The sequence below is a fragment of the Macadamia integrifolia genome, chromosome 3 (genome assembly GCF_013358625.1).
Source record: "Macadamia integrifolia cultivar HAES 741 chromosome 3, SCU_Mint_v3, whole genome shotgun sequence".
In the NCBI taxonomy this organism is placed as follows: domain Eukaryota; kingdom Viridiplantae; phylum Streptophyta; class Magnoliopsida; order Proteales; family Proteaceae; genus Macadamia; species Macadamia integrifolia.
In genome coordinates, this window is record NC_056559.1 from 18,534,495 (window position 1) to 18,548,473 (window position 13,979).

The 13,979-nt window shown below is 35.2% G+C and overlaps 1 long non-coding RNA gene across 1 annotated transcript; it reads left to right on the plus strand.

Annotated features, from left to right (window-relative positions):
* Positions 1-8,562: 8,562 nt before the first annotated feature.
* Positions 8,563-9,264, plus strand: LOC122072855. The gene is made up of 2 exons (XR_006138596.1): positions 8,563-8,717; positions 8,867-9,264. It is a non-coding gene; the product is annotated as an uncharacterized LOC122072855 (long non-coding RNA).
* Positions 9,265-13,979: the final 4,715 nt, after the last annotated feature.

Here is a 13,979-nt window from a genome sequence, read left to right on the forward strand (position 1 = left end):
CCAAAAAAACTAAAACTTAAAAGTTTCGCGTCACACTAGTCACTAAGCCTGACCTCTGTGCCATATAGCAGGATAGGGCTGTAGTGCGTAAGATCATTGGAATCTAATCCTGAGTTGAGATATCCCAGCCCGACCTAAAGCTGGGTTGGGCTTGGGTTGAGTTAAGAGACTTAAAAATCCTAATCCAACCACCGCTACCAATTATTGTAGAAATATGATTAGAGATTAGTTATCTTCTGGTTTGTATAGGCTGGTACCTGATTTTTCCCCATCGGATCGAGCTCCTCCATTGCATCATTTGTTGGCGGAGCCTAGCGGAGGCTGCCTAGGATTTTGACACGTAGTCGACGCCACGTGTATGGTAGATAATACAAGACCAAGGAAACAGTCTAAATTTTGGTTTTGAAAACTTGACCGGGCCGGATCGACCAAAACGGTAAAAAACCTAAATCCTTCATTTTCTTCTTCTTCTTCTTCCTCCTTCCCTCTTCTAGTCACACGAAAGCAAGCCGTAGTCTCCCTCTGCTGCGTCCTCTCTCTGCTCTTCCTTGACTTCTATATCCTTGAAGCTTTTGGCTTCTGTTCACCCAATATCCCTGTCAATCTAGGACTGGCCCTTGTGGAAGTTCTGTTTTAGTACCGAATCGTAAGAGTGTATAATCATTCTGATAGGCTCAGTCCCTCGATCCCTCCATACCCTAGGAGGTGATTTTCATTGCATATTTTTACTCCCTCTTCATTGTCCTAGACATCATTGCAAACTGCATGGTATTCAAGTGGCTCAAATCAAGTTCTCATATGGACCTTGAGTGCAAATATGTTTACCCTGAAGGGATTCTGGGGAAGAAGACTGCAGCATTATCGCATACTAGAAGAATTTGTAAGAACTGCCCTGAAGAGCTTTGTTATGGACTCATTTTTCTGTTTCAGTATCGACTGAGTCTTTGTTCTTATAGATGGATACTTTGTAAATAGTTTCATTCTTTTCATTATCAGAGGCTTTTTGTTTCTTTTCTTTGGATGGTTTTAAATCCTGTGTAGTAGAAAGGGCAAGAATTCCCAAAGCCAGATTTATGACACAATCATTATCAAGTAATAAAATAATTCAAACACTTGATATATCTGTATTTAGTATTTATTCATTCAGATCCAAAATTACTAATCGACTTAGGTACTAGTACAACATCAAGGTTCTCTTGTAGTCTTGATGGCAAGAGCTGAGGATTGTCTATTGTTCACAGACAAATTGAACCTTTTGATCATGAATAAAATAATATCAAGCTGCCCTTGATATCAACCAACTTAAAAAGAAAAAAATTAATAAAATAAAATTTCTACCTGGATGGCCCTTAGTATCCTTTAACAGGCAAGATGGTGTCTTTGTGCAATAAAATCAATAATACATCCCAGATGGATAAACAGAAGAATTTCTACCATACAATTTGAATATTCCTGTGTGATCTTTTAAGTTTTTTACCTTGGGGAGCCAAAAGATTGCCAAACCATGAGCATTGGATGGACCCCCAGCAGAGGACTTGTCATGTTTATATTGTTCTTATTATTATTATTTTTTTAAACAAGTGCACCACTTTGTTCAGTAGGATTTGCTTATATTATTTGTTACATGTGCAGTTCAGGCCTTTGAACAGGCAAGATGGTGTCTTTATCCATCTGGGTTTTCCTTCGTTCAAACAGAATAGGGTAAAGAGGGAGAAGAAGAAGAAGAAGAAGAAGAGAGTAAGAGAGGATGTAGCAGAGAAGCTGCGGTTTTGCTTCCTCCGAGCAGAAGAGAGGACGCAGTAGAGGGAGTCTACGGCTTGCTTTCGTGTGACTAGAAGAGGGAAAGAGGGAGAAGAAGAAGAAGAAAGTGAAGGATTTAGGTTTTTTACCGTTTTGGTCAATCCGCCCGGTCGAGTTTTCAAAACCAAAATTTAGACCGTTTCCTTGGTCTTGTATTATCTACCATACACGTGGCATCGGCTAGGTGTCAAAATCCTAGGCAGCCTCCGCTAGGCTCCACCAACAAATGACGCAGCAGAGGAGCTCGATCCCATCTGCGTCTCTATTTTAAACCTATGTAAAATTACGAATTTACCAGGATAAAAAAAGATCAAGTAAGATTTCAAAAGATCTTAAGAGCATATGGATGAATGAACTTCTGAAGACCATTCAATTATAGTATGAGATGAACCTTAATGACATTTGAGAATTTATGGTCCCTTTCTTGTTCTTGTTCTTTTTTTTTTTTATAGGTAGGGAGGGAAGTAAATAAACAGCTAGAAGGTTCGACCTCGAGACCTCCTGGTGAGTAACGGATTCTTACGCACCACATATCACCAACTACACTAGGCAATTCATGTTCTTTATTGCCTCCTAGGGGAACCTACAAAAAAGGAAATTGGAGAAATAAAAAAAAAAAAAGGGTTTGTTGATACTTTAATAATGGTCAAGCTATGGGTTTGATGGTGATTTAAATGAAGCATGAGTTCCTAATCAAACCTCCTTATATTTGTTGTTGTTCTCAACCTATGTGAAAACACTAATTGTGAATTTGTTGCAATTTTTCTCAGATTAATGCTAATGAATATAATTTTTCAAGAGATTTACATATACCTCCTCTGAGGTTTGACCTAATTACATCCACCCCCTCCCGATGTTAGTTGGGCTGGATTTATTTATAATTTTAGAAACAGAAGGGGTGGATGTAATTAGGTCAAACCTCAATGAGGTATATGCAAATTATTCTTTCTAAAAAGGTAATGTGGAATTGACTACTTTATGGAATATCATAGGTGTAACATCCCATCTCCATTAACCTTGGTTGGTCCATGGATCTCATGACTTTAAAATGCATTGTGCCACTTTAAGAAGGCTAGAGTTTATCAACTAGTCCAAAAACCTCTCCCTAGGCAATGTGTGACTAAAGTTTTTATACCTCAACCAATCCTCCAAACCCCCTGGTATTAAGCCGTCTCTTGGTGGGGATCCCTCAATAATCTCCAAGGGCGGGTCCGATACACTTGCTATATCTTGGGCATACATTTTCCCTACTTTGGGCACAATGCCCTTGCTATGGCCCCACAATCTCCAAGGGCGGGTCCGATACACTTGCTATATCTTGGGCATACATTTGCCTTACTTTGGGCACAATGTCCTCGCTATGGCCCCATAAGCTGTCAGGGTCTATTCTGATACCACCTGTAACCTCTCGATCTCATTAACCATGGCACAATATTGTCCTATTTTGCTTATGAGCCTCAAGTCCTTATAATATGTTATGTCATGTTAAGGGAGCTAGAAGTTATCAATTAGTCTAACAATTTCCCCTAAGCGATGTGAGACTAAAGTTTGTAAACCCTCACTAATCTTCTAAATCTCTAGGTACTAATTCATCTCTTGGTGCGATCTCTTAACGATCTAGGCAGGTCCAGTATACTTGCCGTATCTTGGGTGTCACAGTAGGCATCAAAGAACAATGTTTTTCAAATTCTAAAGTCCACGAATAAAAAATATATATTTTCAAAAAATTGCAAGCAAAGATTCGAAAAGATTGTTTCTCATATTCTAAATATAGACAAAAATAAAATATATTTTTATAAAAATGGTCACATCAAATTTTAAAAGATTTTGAACAGATATGGAATGAAGAAATTACTAAATAGGTGAGCTGGTTACCACTTAAACAGATTTTAAACGGATAAGGATTATTGGTAGCTTGTTACCATTTTAATAGATTTTGAGTAGATAAAGATTGGAGAAAGCAATAGATAGGTTAGCTAGTTACCACTTTAAAATGATACCTAATACGGTTTGGGAGAACTCAACCTCATATTGGCTTATAAGGTGAGGGAACCCAAGAACATATCAATTCACATCAATTCTCATAGGAAACCGATGTGGGATCAGCCCCCATAAACTTATATGAGATCGTAACATATCACCACGCTTCCTAACCTGACGTCCATGATGGCCCACTCCGGATAAGGTAGCCCTTCCTAAGTGGCTCTCACTCTGCTCTAGGATTTCTACCTAGTGGCTCTCACTTTGGCACTAGGTTGCCCCTTCCACACGGGGGTTGGGCTAATGATTGACTGCTCTGATACCACTAATGTGATTCTGAAAAAACTCAACCCCATAAACCGTCTTTTAAGATGAGGGAACCCAAGACCATATCAACCTACAACAATTCTCATAAAAAATCGATTTGAGATTATCCCCCATAAGCTAGTACAAGATCGTAAGCATATTTGTGAGTTGGTTGTGACTTTAACTAATTTGAATGGTAATGACCTTAACAAACTTTGAGCAGATAAGAACTTAAGAATCCAACGTATGTATGAGCTGATTATGACTTTAACGGATTTTGAATGGTTACGACTTTAAAAAACTTTGAGTAGATAAGAACTTAAGAATCCAACGTATATGTGAGCTGGTTATGACTTTAACGTATTTTGAATGGTTACAACTTTAACAAACTTTGAGTAGATAAGAACTTAAGAATCCAACATATATGTGAGCTATTATGACTTTAACGGATTTTGAATGGTTACGACTTTAACAAATTTTGATAAGATAAGAACATAAGAATCCAACGTATATGTGAACTGGTTATGACTTTAATAGATTTTGAACAGATAAGGACTAAAAAATCCAACAGACTGGTGAGTTGTTTTCTACTTTAAGAGATTTCAAGTGGATAAGGAGATAAGAAACCAACATATTGGTTAGTTGTTACCACTTTCCATTATTTCTATATAAAGAGTGCATGCTAAATGGTTTAGTCATCAGGGTCTGTACTTTAGACCACTTTCATCCCCATGCTTCCTTCAAGAACCATTGTCACGATCAAGAAACCGATAGTTTTTACTACATAAATTCACCCATAATCTTTTACGGAATCTACATATGAAATCTTTGCGTCGCTACCAAATGAAACATATGTACAAGATTCATCTCTCTCTCTCTCTCTCATGTTTGTGTTTGGATGTGTTTATTTACAAAAGTGAAGTTCTTTGTTTAAAAAAATAATTTTTTTTTCTTATAGGAAAAGGAGTTAGGAATATTAATAAAGTTATAGTTCTTGTATTTTGTTTTTTGTTTTTGTCTTTTTTTTTTTTCAGTTTAGTTGGTGAAATGAAGATCGATTGTAAGACAACAAATGCTACCGCACCAACAGGTGGAGTTCTAAAAGCATGTAAAGATGATGGAGGCAGACTACATTGAACAACGATTTACCAAATTTTAGGGTGAGTACATTATTAGACTTACCTTCCTATAATAATAATTTTTTTGTGCATATATGTATATATTATAGATTTTGAGAGAAAAAGTAACATGGAGCATGTAATTTCTATTGCATCCAATCAGCTTCCATTTTGAACAGTTAGATCCTAAAATACTATTTTTGACTTCATTCTGGGACATGTATCCAAGAAAAATCTCATTTCTACTAATATTATGAAGTATTGGATCTTACCATAAACTATATAAATTTTAAGATACGCCTTGATCTTTTGTTGTTGGTTGATAAAAGGTGTTGTTGTAAACCAGTTTTGATATACTTATTATTACAAGTTCCAAGTTGCTTCTTATGCAGGACCATGGAGCAAGTTGAATTTGTTTGTGAAAGATTCAAGCTGGTGGGTCTTTACACTCCCTGCAGTTTTCGGGATCACTAACCCATTGGATCCATGGGTTCTGTTTTGTATCCTTGTAGCTGGCTGCCATGTTCGTTGCTCTCCTGGTCACACGATTGCAATGGTCAATATGTGGGTCATATAACCCACGACCCAATAAGAGTTTGGGAGGACCCATTGGTCTTCAAACCGAAAGGTTAATTGAGAAGAACATTGACATCCAATTGGAGCGGGTCGTATTGGGTATGCCCAGTAAAGAACCCTTGGCTGATGACTCTGAGTCTGCGGGTGGCTAAGCGGATCCAGAATTTCAAGTGGGTTGCAGACCCGGAAAAACCTGTTGACCCATGTACTCAAGTGTTAAAGCTCTTGTGTGAGATGTAGAACCCTATTCTCATTCACAATCTAATTGTCAGATAGTGACATCTACCCTAAAAACAAAAAAAGAAGAAGAAGAAGGAGAAGAAGAGAATATGATCATTTGGGTTGTGGTAGAAGGTCATGCAAGGCTGCAAAGGATGCTTCCGGATTGTGTGGCCCCAATGCATTTAGACACATGGACATATGAAATTACTATCATGTCTCCTATGAAATAAAAATTTCTTTCAATGTATATGCTCTATGTGTGTTATCATTGGTCGGTGCAAGGGTCTATAATTCTTCTAATTGGTAGGCTAGATGGCTCTTTTATTATGATCTTTACCCATCCAATTCCCCAAAATTGGATGGGTAATAATCCACATAATCGAAAAAGATTGAAATATTTTCATTATGATCTGATGAGCAATGCATTTATCAAATTCAAAGTGGATGTGATTTTTACCCAATCCCGGAGATACCAAAAGAAAGAAAAAAAGGTTTGTCTATTCTGTCCAGAAAACAGTGGTGCACATTTGCTTGAAAGAGCTCCCATAGCTGTTTAATGTTTTTGAGAACGCATGGTTTTTCTCCGTGAACAATCTTCTTATTTACGATCAACGTCTTTTGGAGCACTTCTTGAGCGAACACATTTCTATGGGGAAAAGAGAACGTCTTGGCACATGGTTAATTTCTAGAATTAGAATAGATAGTCTCACAAATTCATTGATATGGATTGGCAGGTAATAGAATGTCTCCGGATTGAATTTTTCATTCTGTTCTATAATCTACCATTTTCCTCCTACAAAATCGATCGCAAAAACACCCAATAGGCCGCCCTTAATTTGAACCAGCAATCCAGTCTCAACCCTAAAATTGGTCATTTTTTCATAGTAGCTGAAATTGGGTTCGTTATGGCCAATTCAGCCAAGGATTGACTCTGTCCCTGCGGATTCTGATCCGGATCAGATCAGAATTTTTTGAAATCTGTCCCCGAAAAACTAGTGAATTTCTCAACATCCGAGGAAATCTAATGTTCTGAAACAACTAGATTCATGATCTTAGCTGAATAACTAATTAGCGCATTGTGTGTCTGCCCAGTGTACCTAGAATACAATTCCTAAATTCAACGCATCATTGGCATGGTTTGACACTATTTGAAGGCCATAAGTTGCCACTATTTGAAGGCCATAAGTGATTCGGTTTCTTTCATAAAGGACTGCATGAACTGTCTGATTTCAATTATAGTGTGTGAAGTGGAGACCATAAAAATTAGATAAAAGAAAAAAATCCAATGAGTCTAAATGGATTCTGAGTCACTATATCTTTAAGAATGTCCAAGTGTTCTACCTATTAGAGCTAAAGATTCACATACAAAGAAGCTAATAAGAACAATTTTAATTGATTTAGAATAACTTTAACCACATCCAAACAAAAGCAATCACATAATAATACTTGCACTTCAAATATATGTATTTCAGTTCAAACAATCAGTCCATTATAGGTTAGTGTGCACACCGTATTGGTCAAATTTCAATATTCAAATGGACTCAGGAAACAAAATAGTCCATCTTAGGGCCCGTTTGATAATGTTTCTGTCGTTTCTGTTTCAAGAAACGGCAGAAACATAAATTTTCGTTTCTAGAAACAAAAACGGAATTGAAGGTGCTTGATAAGTCATGTTTTTAGAAGTCGATAGTAACCAGTGAAAGAATGGCCACAAGTCGTTTCCAGAAACAGCGAAACAAGTTCAACTTGTTTCGCCTGGGTCGTTTCTTAAACCATAAATAAGTTAAAATTTCTATTTCTATTTCTGAAAATAAGTGAAACGAAACAGTTTTATCAAACGCTTTTTACTCCGTTTCTACTGTTTCTGGAAACAGAAATGACAGAAACACGTTTCTTGAAATGTTATCAAACGGGCCCTTAGTAAAAGCCCCTTGTTGTTCTAGTGAGGGATTGAGTTACCTTGGACTACTTTTGAGGATAAAAAAAGATATCGTAGGTTTAGATGCTCTATACAATATCATGGATGTCGAAAAACAATGTTCCACAGTTCGTAAATCCATGAATAAGAATTGTATTTTTCAAAAAACTGTTAGGTAAGATTCTAAAAGATTTTTCCTCAGATCTTAAGTATTTACAAAATTAAATGTAAAACAGTAATATAAGATTTTTAAAAGATTTTAAAAGGATAAAAATGAAGAGGAAATATTTCAAAAGATTTTAAGTACATATGGATTGAAAAAACTAACACATAGATTAGCTGTTACCACTCCCTCGCATTTAATGTCGAATATAAATAATTTTCCAAAAAAATATATGGCGGATTTGGATACTTTATGGAACATTGTGGATGTCGAAAAACAATGTTCCTCTTATCTTAAAGGTAAAATTCCAAAAGATCTTTCCTCGGATCTTACGTATTGAAAAATGAAATCATATTTTTCTAAAAAACAGTAAGATTTCAAAAGATTTTGACAGGATATGGATTGAAGAAACAAGCACATTAGTTAGCTGATTACCAATCTCTGTTGCTTCTATATTAAAGGTGATCATACCAGATGGATTACTCATCAAAATCAGTAGCCCAAATCATTTTTAGTCCTTATGCCACCTTAAATAACTTTGGTCACCATCAACAACAGACCGATAGTTTTTTCTACTCAAAGATGATGGAGGTAGGCTACGTACATTGGATCAACGATTTACCAAAATTTCAGAGTGAGTACATTATTATACTTATTTTCCTATATGAATTTATTTATTTTTTATTTTTTTTATGCATATATGTATAAATATAGATTTTTAAATAAAAAATAATAGGGTAGCATTTCTATACTGATACGGAGCATATAATTTCAACTGTGTAGCTCTGGTTGGCTCAGTTGCTGCAGAACTTCAAATGGACACCTTTTGATAGCGGTGTGGATTTGTCTGAGTGCTTGAAGCTTTCTCTTGAGATGAAGAACCCACTAGTTTATGGTGCTGTTCCAAAAAAATGCTTGAAGTTTGCCTTGATTCTGAGGTATTATTCATTCTTCATGGGTGATACATGGATTCTGAGCTATGGTTCCTTCTTCATGGGTGGATGGAAAAAGTTGTGTAATAGATGGATCACCATTGGAAATTAAGTTTAGTGAAGGAAATTTAAGTTTGGGTTTTATTGTTCTTAGGTTTTTGGTTCGGAGGTGAAAGCAGGTTGGTCCAGCCTAGCTCGGGTGATGTACTCAGGGGAGGGCGATGTAATGTATTCTTTTATTTTTTCTTCTCTCTCTCTCTCTCTCTCTCTCTCTCTCTCTCTCTCTCTCTCTCTCTCTCTTCAGAACCATAAACGTATAGGAGTATTATGAATTGATTTTTTTTTTGGAAATATTTAAGCTGGTGGGTCTTTACTTATAACCCCATTGGTTTTAAGAACCAGTAATCCATTGGATCTATGGGTTCTCCTTGTACCTTTCAGAGATTTGGATTCTTTGCACATACATCCATTGGTTCTACAGACGCAACGATTGATGGCCATCTGATTCGATCTGATGTGGATCATCCAAGGCACATTAGTATGGTGTACTCTTCCTATTCAAACCGGAGTTTGAAACCAAACTTCTTCTTAAGAGGATAGATGGGGCGATTCAAGTAAAATCCAATGTCGATCCAACTTTCTAAGTGGAGAGATGTTAGTTTTCCAAACATGCATTACTTTATTCTTAATTTTCCACTTCGTACACAGTGACTGAAAAACCATGGTTTAAGTATTACTAACCATCTCATTAGATAAGATTCTAATGACCGTTTTGAATCTGTTATAGAATCAACCGATTTGACCAAGGATTATAAACTCAAAACCACAGCTTGAATCAGAACAATCCCAAAAACACTATATAATAGGCCCTTAATTTGAAAACCCATGATTCAATATCAAAAGCCCTAGAGCTATTTTTCCATGATAGCCAAAATCAGGATCGTCATGGCCCTAGAGCCATTTTTCAGAATGTGGTTCCCAGGCTGTTGTTAATTGCATAAAAAATCAGAGGAAATTGAATGTTGTCCATAGTGGCAAGATCTGGATGCCTCTTGTCACGATAATACCCTTCCATATTTGAACAAAGAGAAACAAATAAGGTTTAATAATCGTAGTTTGCCGACAAACTATGTGGTGCATTATATTATGAAAGACATTAAGGATTTCTCCATTCTTGTTCCTGTTCATATCAAGTCAATGTCTGATCTCCTTATTTCAAAGAAACTAAATATTTTGGAATTAACTTGGGAGGCACCTCCAAGGGGTTCTGGAAGCTGAATATAAATGAATGCTATATACGGAATCCAGGCTGCTCAGGCACAGGTGGCATTCTTCGCAGTGCATCTTCTAAGATGGGTTGTTATGCTATCTATAAGGGAATTGGATCTAACTTCATAACTGAATTTGTAGCTTTCTTCCATGAAATACACATTGCATCATTGAAAAAAATCAGGTATTTGTAGATAGAATGTGATTCCCAGCCTGTTATTAATTGCATAAAAAATAAGAATATTCCATGGTGTTTCTTCCAAAGATGATGGTACTACAAAGGTTATTTGGATAGCATTACCTGGACTATAACTTATTGCTATCAAGAAATAAACACAATAACGGACAAACTAGCCAAGCATGCTGTTACTACTCGTACTTCAAGGATTTAGTATTCTTCTCCATCATTTATAGCTTATAAACTTGATTGGCTTCAACATAGGTCTAGATTTTGATTTATGTAATTTCATTTGCCTCTTACTTTGAGTTTCTTTTCTCCTGAAGGCCATGCCAAAAGTGGAATAGAGACTTGAAGGAAAATTTGCAATTTTCCATTTTCTGATTATTAATATACTTTTGTTGACCTTTAGTAAAAAAAAAAAAAAGGATTGTCATGACCAATTCAACCAAGTATTGACTTGCTCCTGCTGATTCCGATCCAGATCAGATCAGAAGTTTTTGAAATCTGTCCCTAAAACTAGTGATCTAGTACCCAACACCCTAGAAAATCCAATGCTTTGAAACAACTAGATGCAGGATCTTAGCTGAATAACTAATTAGCGGACTGTGTGTCCGCCCTTTGCAACTAGTATACAACACTTAAATCCAATGCATCATTGGCATGGTTTGCCCACTATTTGAAAGACATAAGTCAGTAGGTTTCTCTTATAAAGGACTGCATGGACTGTCTGATTTCAATTATAGTGTGTGAAGTGGAGATTATAAAAATTCAAATAAAAGAAAAAAAAACTCTAATGAGTCTTGATGGATTTGAGTCACCAAGTCTTTGGGAATGCCTAAGAGTTCTACCTATTAGAGCTAAAAACTCGCATACAAGGAAGCAAATAAGAACAATTTTAATAGAACTAAATAACTTTAACCACCTCCAAACAAAAGCAACCGCAAAATAATACTTGCACTTCAAATATATGTATTTTAATTCAAACAATCACTCCATTATATGTTAATGGTGTGCACACCCTATTGGTCAAATTTTAGTAAAAACCCTTTGTTGTTCTATTGAGGGATTGAGTTACCTTGATTTACCCAAAGAAAAAAAGGAGTTACCTTGGACTACTTATGAGGATAAAAAAACACAATATCATGGATGTCGAAAAACAATGTTTCACATATCCTAAAATCCATGAATAAGAATTGATTTTTTTTTTTTTTCAAAAACTATTAGGTAAGATTCCAAAAGATTTTTCTTCAGATCTTAGGCCCTCTTTGGTATCATTTTTTTTTTTTTTTACTTATTTAAAAAAAATCATTAATGAGAACCATTTTTTTATCAAAACATAAAAATGGTTTGGTAACTACTTGACAAAAATGGTTTTTTGTGAGAAAGAGTTTGGTACCTCTATGTGCAAAATGGTTTTTTGAAGAAATTGGTGAAGAGATTCCCTTCACCCATCTTTTTTATAACTATTCTCCACTTTGGACTGAAGAAAAGGGGGTAAGGGGCTTGGATTTCTAATTACAAAAAAAATGACTATTTTACCCATCCATATTGAGACTTTAAGCACGTGCTCATTAAAGTTCAGTGTAAAAATAACTGAAAATCAATTTTGGCCAAAACACATAAATGACTATTGATCTCTTTTTGGTTTTTGTGTTTTATCAATTTTTTTAAAATAGAAACAAGGTCCATAAATGATCCCAAATGCAGCCAAAACTATTTTTGTGAACAAAAATCAAAAAGAAAAATGATACCAAAAATGGCCTTAAATATCTATAAAATGAAACATAAAACGGAAATATAAGATTTTCAAAAGATCTTTTGAAAAATAAAAATGGTGAGGTAATATTTCAAAAGATTTTGAGTACTGTGGATTGAAGAAACTAGCACATAGATGAGCTGTTACCACTTCCTTGTATTTAATGTCGAATAAAAATAATTTTCCCAAAAAAATATGGTGGATTTTTGGTTATTTTATGGAATATCATGAATGTCGAAAAACAATGTTCCAATAATTTCAAAGGTAAGATTCCAAAAGATATTTCCTTGGAATTTAAAAATTGAAAAGTGATTCATATTTTTTCGAATAACACCCAAATAAGATTTCAATAGATTTTGACAGGATATGGACTGAAGAAACCAGCACATGGTTAGCTGGTTTACCACTTTCTGTTGCTTCTATATTAATGGTGATCATACCAGATGGATTACCCATCAGATTTAGTAGCCTAAACCATATTTAGTCCTTGTGCCACCTTAAAGAACTGTTGTCACCATCAACAACAAACCGATAGTTTTTTCTACTCAAATTAACTCATACACTTTCTGAATCTAAGTCTCAAATGTTTAGGAATGTAGCACATGCAGCATATGTAGGAGAGTGGTACATCTCTCTCTCTCTCTTATGCCTGTTTGTGTTTTCTTTTGTTTTGTTTACAAAAGGATGATATTGTTTAATTTTTATTTTTCATAGTAAAAAGAGTTAAGATTATTAGTAATGTTCTTGGTTTTTTTCTCCTTTTTTAATTAACTTAGAGAACCGAAATTCGATAGTAAGACAACATACGGTACCATACCGAGAGATGGAATTTCAAAAAATATTTAAAGATGGCGGAGGAAAGCTACATTGGATCAACGATTTAACAAATTTTAGAATAAATATATCATTATACTTACCTTATAATGATAGTTTTTTGTGCATAGGCAGAAATTATAAATTTTGAAAGAAAAAGTAATATGGTAGCATTTTTTTTTGCAAGCTTATATGGATCCTACAATTTTCAACTTTAATCTGGATCTTATATGTACGAAAAAGTGCATTTATAATAATATTATGGAGTATTGCGTCTTACCATAAGCTATATAAATTTTATCCATGTGATTATACACACACACACACAAAAAAAAAAAAATAAATAAATAAATAAATTGATGCATGCTGTGATATTTTGTTATTGGTTAACAAACACTGCTTGATACTGGTTTTGTTAAACTTATTATCTCAATTGCTCAGTTGTGTCTATTCATGATCATAGCCCACGCTTAGTGGATGCCAAAAAGTAAAGCTCCTCTTATTACCATCCTCCTCCACCCTCCCCGCTCCCCTCTCCCCTCTCCCCTCTCCCCTCTCCCCCTTCCTCTATTAGAGTTAGATTTAAAAGCATGTCAATTTGGAACTGAAATTGAATATCGAAATTGATTAAGAACCATATCCCTTAAATTAAACACACCAAATAGTATAGATATGGGCTTTATATGGCTTCTAGTACAATTTTAAATCTTATTATCATCTTCTTTTTTTGCTGCATCCACTAGTAAAACTGAAGACGATTCACTATATGATGGAAGAAAAGATACAAGGGAGATCTCTCAAGAACACCCAAAAATGTAGGAAAAATTCTCACCTAAAGACCCTAATTTGAAAATCTCCAAATCACTATACTTTTCTTACTTCCACAACAAGACAATAAACATATAAATAGTTCTCCAAGTCGGATTGATCCATCAAGTCGCAACG